Genomic DNA, 5,879 nt, shown 5'->3' on the forward strand with positions numbered 1-5,879 from the left:
GGTCCTCGGGGGGCCCGTGCCCCGGGGCTGCTTTGTGCCTGCCATTAGGAAGGTGATGGAGGGTGCCTCCGGGGGAGTGCCAAGCATGTGCGTGTGCGTGAGTGTGCGTGTGTATGCGTGAGCCAGCAGAATGGCCTTCAGAGGAGGGGAGCGAAGGGAAGGGCTGGGAGACCCAGCACTGCAGCAGTCAAGCCGGAGGCTCAGAGGCAGGAAGGTCAGGGGCCTCACAGGCCCAGGTAGGAGGAGCCTAGGGACCAGGAAGCTGGAATCTGAATCTGAATTCACAGAGAAAGGGAGACACTAGGGCACCAAGGCCGACCTGGCTCCACCGCACGCTGGTGCCTGGTGGCGAGGACCCACGTTGAGCCAGCTCCTGTCTCCTGTTTGAATGACAGCCACGGGACCCTGGCTGGACCCTGGCTCTCAGAGCCTCTATTCGCTCGCTCATAGAAGAGGGATAACAGAACATCCCCGAGGACTTGTTGCCCAGGGCTGCCATCACAGAGGCCCCCAGTGGGTGCCTCGGACATTGCCAGGTGGGCCAGCAGGTGGCGTGGAGGTTAAGGCGTTGGATCCCACATGGCCAACTACACAGTTCAAACACTGGACCTGGGGCCTTGAAAACCACGTCAGGCACGTGTGCATGTCCCTCTGGTGAGCGCACGTGCCCTGTAGCAAAAACTAAAAAACCTTGCCAGAGGGCATGTGCACTTGGCAGAGAGAGAGAGAGAGAGAGATGGGGGAAATGAGGACTGGCATTAGTGTCCTTAAAAAAGCGGTCCTGAGGGCCCAGTGGGTGGCGTGGTGGTTAGGGTTCTGGACTGTGGTTTGAGTCCCAGATCTGGCAGGTTGTTTTCTCACTCTCTCCTCTGTCTGTCTTTCTCTGATGAGTGCACACATCCTACAGCAAATTAGAAAACAATAATAATAATAATGCATAAAATTAAAATTTTTTAGAGAGAGATTTTTGCTATAGGGTGCATGCACTCACTAGAGAGAGAGACAGAGAGAGATTAAAAAGTGAGAAATTATCCCCAAGGGGGATGGCTATGCCACAATCACCTCTCCTCCATTCTCCTCTTGGGACTTGAGCACGCACACACACATGTCCGGTGTGAGTCTCAAGCTGTCGGGTCCAGGACTCAAACCATGGTCGTCGACTACATGGAGTCCAGCGACATCACCATTATGCCATCTGGTGGCCCTTAAAATTCTTTAAAAAAAAAAAAAAAAAAGCCCTAAGAGCAATTCAGTGGGGTGTGGGGTCACACCACAAGCCTGTCACCATGTCTGTCCTGTCCGAGTCTGGGGCATGCACACACACACAGAATGTGGCTGGGACTCAAACCGCAGTCAGCCACGCGGGATCCGGCTCTCACCCACTGGGCACAGCGCCAGTCCAGCTACTAAGATGTCATGCTCAGGCCGAGGCAGAAGTCTGAGTGTGGGCGGGGATCTTTCTTCGGAGCCCTTTCCTGGCCACAGGGAAATGGCGGCCTTTCCCCTGCGTCCTACTTCCCTCCTCTAAGGGTACCCTCACCCTGGATGAAGGCCCCTCCTAATGACCGCATTTGAACTTAATCACCTCTTTAAAGACACAGTCCACACAGGCTGCTGTGTAAGTGCCACTGGCTGTGTGGCTTACAAATGCCGGCCTGCCTCGAAGGTTGGGCTGGCGCCCAGAGGCCAGCTGCGGGACTGCTGAGGCCCTTCCTGGTTCATGGGTGGCACCTTCTTGCTCTGACCTCCCTCCCAGGGAGGAGGTGAAAAACCCTTGGGCCTCTTTTTTAAGAACACTAATCCCGCTTTGTTTTTTTTTTTTTTTTTTTGTCTTTTTAATGTTTTCTTATAGGGCGTGTGTGCGTTGGCCAGAAAAAGATAGAAAGAGAGGAAAAGTGAGAACTCCTCCCTCAGGGGAGATGGCCACACCTCAGTCCCTTCTCCTCTGGGGATTTTGGGCTTGTACATAGGCCCTATGTGTATTTAAGCCACGGGGGTGGGGGGTGGGGGGATTTGAACTGTGCAGGTGGCTATGTGGGACTCAGCACCTTAACCACCACACCACCTGCTGTTCCCCTAATTCCATCCACTTTTTCTTTCAGAGGTTTTTGCCTTAGGGCCCATATGCTCATCAGAGAGAGACAGAGATGGTGAGAGGGAAAGTGAGAAATCATCCCCAAAGGGGATGGCCACTGTAATCCCTCTTCTCCGTTCTCCTCCTGGGATCTTGGGCACATATACGCACATGCGCCCGGCATGAGTCTCAAGCCACCGGGTCTGGGACTCGAACTGCAGTCAGCCATGTGGGAGTTCAGCGACATAACCACTACACCATCTGCTGGCCCCCTAATCCTACTTTTAAAAAAAGGTTATTTTATTCATTTTTTTTCCATGAGCAAGAGAGACAGACAGAAAGACAACACCTCCAATAGGTTATTTTTTTTAGAGAGAGGTATTTTTGCTATAGGGTATGTGTGTTCACCAGAGAGACAGAGACAGAGAGTGAGCAGTGCTCCCCCGCCCCAGGGGTGATTTCAATCACAGCCCCGTTTCCTCCATTCTCCTCTTGGAATTTTGGGCATGCATGCACATGCACCAGGCAAAAGTTTCAAGCAGCCAGGTCTGGAACTTGAACCACAGTTAACCACACTGGAGTCTGCACCTTAACCACACCAACACCTTCTCTAGCCCCTCCCATAGGATCTGGACACAACAACCCACCTCCAGCCTCAGCCAGCCCCGGATCATGGGCATGCGTAGCCCACCAGACTCAGAAAGGTCTCTGGAGGTGAACTGGAGCCTCTGCATGCATGCTGGCCTTGCAGCACGTGACAACTTACCACTGCACCACCGTCTGGGCCCCGGCACTTCCCCTTTTATTGTTTTAAATTTTAATTTAATTAATTAATTAATTAATTATTTTTTTTTGAGAGGTTTCCGCTACAGGGCGCATGCGCTCGCCAGACAGACAGAGAGAGACAGAGAGACAGAAAGCGAGAAATCACCCCCCAGGGGGGGTGGTCACGCCGCAATCCCTTCTCCTCCATTCTCTTCTCGGGATCTTGGGCACGCACGCACACGCGCCCGGCATGAGTTTTAAGCCACCGGGTCCTGGACGCGAACCGCGGTCGACTACGTGGGAGTCCAGCGACATAGCCATTACGCTAACTGCTGGTTCCCTGCACTCCCCTTTTTTAGTTTGCCAGAGACAGATGGGGGCAGGGGAAGTGAGAAACCAACCCCAGGGGATAGGCCATGCTGAAATGTCTTCTCCATCCTCCCCTTGGGATTTTCTTGGGCACACATGCACATGTGCACGGTGTGATATTCAAGCCAGGTCCTGGACTTGAACCGTGTAGTTGGCCATGTAGGATCTAACCACCTTACCCACCACGCCACTGCTGGCCTCCCACACCCTTTAATACCATCACACTAGAGATTAGGTTTCAACCAATCTATGAATGTCGGGGGGACGCAAACATTCAGAGCTTAGTCCCTTATCTCCAAATACGGTCACGTTCTCTGGCAAGAGAGCTTGGGACTTCAACACATGAACTTAGGGACACCATTTAGACCCTCGCACCTGTTTTGGTCTGGGCTAAAGTGAAGGCTGGTGCACCTGCAGTTTGTCTGGGATCCCGAGGCAGGCGTGAGGAGTCAGGCGGGCAGAGAACAGGAAAGACCCGACATGACCATGCACTGTTGCCTTCACCATTAGGGAGTCTGGCGCCCCAGGCCCAGGGCTCATGGGAGCTGCCTCAGAAGTGCATCCCAGGAATAAGGGTGAGCACGGGTCCCAGGGCTCCACTGCCTGGGATAAGGGTCGGCCTGTGGGATGCTAACGCCTCTGTGCTTGCAGCTGCACGTGTGCGACTGCAGAGTGGGCTATTGGGGGGAGAACGGGTACCCCACACCCTATGTCAGAGATGCCTCAGGGCAGAAATCAAGATGCTAGCTCGAGGGCCTAGGGTGAAGCAGTGTCAGGTCGCAGCGCGTGAAGCTTGCCACAGCCCAGGAGAGCTACGGACCTCCACTGGGCCAGGCCAGGAGCTTGGAAGTGGGACAGGACAGCTGCTCGGGGCAGTCCGCCCCTTGCAGCGCTCAGCTCTGCGCCTGCCCTGCACTGGGTCTGCCCACCAGGGTCCCCTTCAAGGTGCCGGCTAGCTGTGGTCCCATAGGGAGGGTCACTGAGCAGTTGAAGGCCCCACCTCTGTGCCCCCGGTGAGCTGATCTCTGACTGTGGGCCTGCTTCCTGGCAGTGTGACCCCATGAGATGAGATGGGACACCCTGATAGCTTGGAGTTCAGTGGCCCCCATCGTGAGCGGTGGACCCTGCTCTCACTCCCCTTCTCCCCGGCCCCCTCCCCCTCCCTCTGTCCCAGGTAACCGGGACCTCTCTTCTGACAAGCTAAGGGTGCCAGGATAAGAAGGACACCCCCCCCAGTGGGGCTCCAGGGGATGCTGAGGGGCCAGGCCTATTTCCACAGCTGGCCCTGGGGACGCAGCACCAGCAGCTGGGTGCTGGCTCCGTCAGAATGCTGCCCCGAGCAGGCTGCCAGCCTCCGCGGGGCCACTGTGCCAGGTGAGGCGGCACACGCTCTGTGATCCTTCCTTGCTGTAAAGTGTGTCCCTTGACCTGCGGTCCAGCTGGACAGAATCCCATGTTCCCGGGTTAGGCCTTTAGACGCACTCCGGATGCAGAGGTGCGTGGTTCTGTCAGGTGGCAGAGAACCGTCACTGTCCCTGGAATACGAGGCACGGCCTGGGAGCCGGAGGGTGTGGAAGAGGGGCTGCACTGCCTCCTGCAGGGCTCGCTGGGCAGCTGCAGTGTCCGGCAGGGCCGGCTTCTACCCAGCTGCCACTGTGCCATTTTACAGTCAGGGAACTTGAGGCTCAGGGCAGGGTTCCGTGAGCGGGCAGGGGAGCTGGGCCAGAGACCCGGGCCTCACAATCGTGTGCCCTCAATCATGAGGCCACTACCCGCCTTCCGCTGATGGCTTGGGCACACATCTCTAAAACGAGAGGCCTTGCCTACCTGCCCTGGCCCAGGAAATGTCAAGGAGCCACCCCAGGCGGCCTTAGGGGAGGCTGCTACGCTGACCCACAGAAGCCTTTCAGAGATGACTGGGAGCCAAGGCCACCAACTCAGGGGCAGGACAGGGGGACTCCAGTCCCTTAGTGCCCCTCCCTTGCCCAGCTTCTGTCTGGGGTCCTAGAGTCCTTCCTGACTGTCACAGGTCACCCACGGTACGGAGAGGGCAAGAAGTCTGCCTAGGTCACCCAGCAGGCCTGAGTTCAGTCCCAACTTCCAGTCCAGGGCGCCCCTGGCCATACCCACAAGGAGACGAAGGTGAAGCGGGGCCCACTGCCTCCCACAGAGCCCCCGTGGTGAGTGCTTACTGGCTACGTGCCCAGCGACCCAAGGACCGCGCTGGGGGAGGCGAGCTCTGTGTGCTCCTTCCCTCCCCTGCTCACAGCATTTGGTTGCTAGTAGTCTCTGTGGTTCATTTTCTGCCGAGTCACTGCTTGCAACCCAATCTCGGGGCTGATGTGCCCCGAACTGGAAGAAAGAAAGATGGACAGAACCTCAGAACCTCTCCAGCTCCATTTCTGACCCGCGGAAACTGAGGTGGGGCAAGTCCTGAGGTGGGCTCAGTCCTGGAGCACCTCCCTCTGCAGCAGCCGGGCCCCTCCCCTTCCTGGTCCCCCACTACCAAGGACCCTCCGTGGGATCTGCTGGGAAGGGGGGGTGTTGGCCAGCAGGAGGGCCTGTCCAAGCCCCCTCCCCACCCTTCGGGGCTGGGCCTCCTGCAACAGCCCAGCACCACTGGGGCTGGCAGGACACTGCCTGCTGGATTCATTTTTCTCTCTGCTCTCTT

General features: G+C 56.9%; 1 long non-coding RNA gene across 1 annotated transcript in view; it reads right to left on the bottom strand.

Annotated features, from left to right (window-relative positions):
* The window catches only part of LOC102485479 (uncharacterized), a 37,827-nt gene that overhangs the window by 27,114 nt on the left and 4,834 nt on the right, over positions 1-5,879 (bottom strand). The window contains exon 2 of the long non-coding RNA XR_335337.3: positions 5,401-5,560. This is a non-coding gene — a long non-coding RNA (uncharacterized LOC102485479). The remainder of the gene's footprint in view (positions 1-5,400; positions 5,561-5,879) is intronic.

The sequence above is a fragment of the Tupaia chinensis genome, unplaced genomic scaffold (genome assembly GCF_000334495.1).
Source record: "Tupaia chinensis unplaced genomic scaffold, TupChi_1.0 Scaffold000394_1, whole genome shotgun sequence".
NCBI lineage: Eukaryota > Metazoa > Chordata > Mammalia > Scandentia > Tupaiidae > Tupaia > Tupaia belangeri.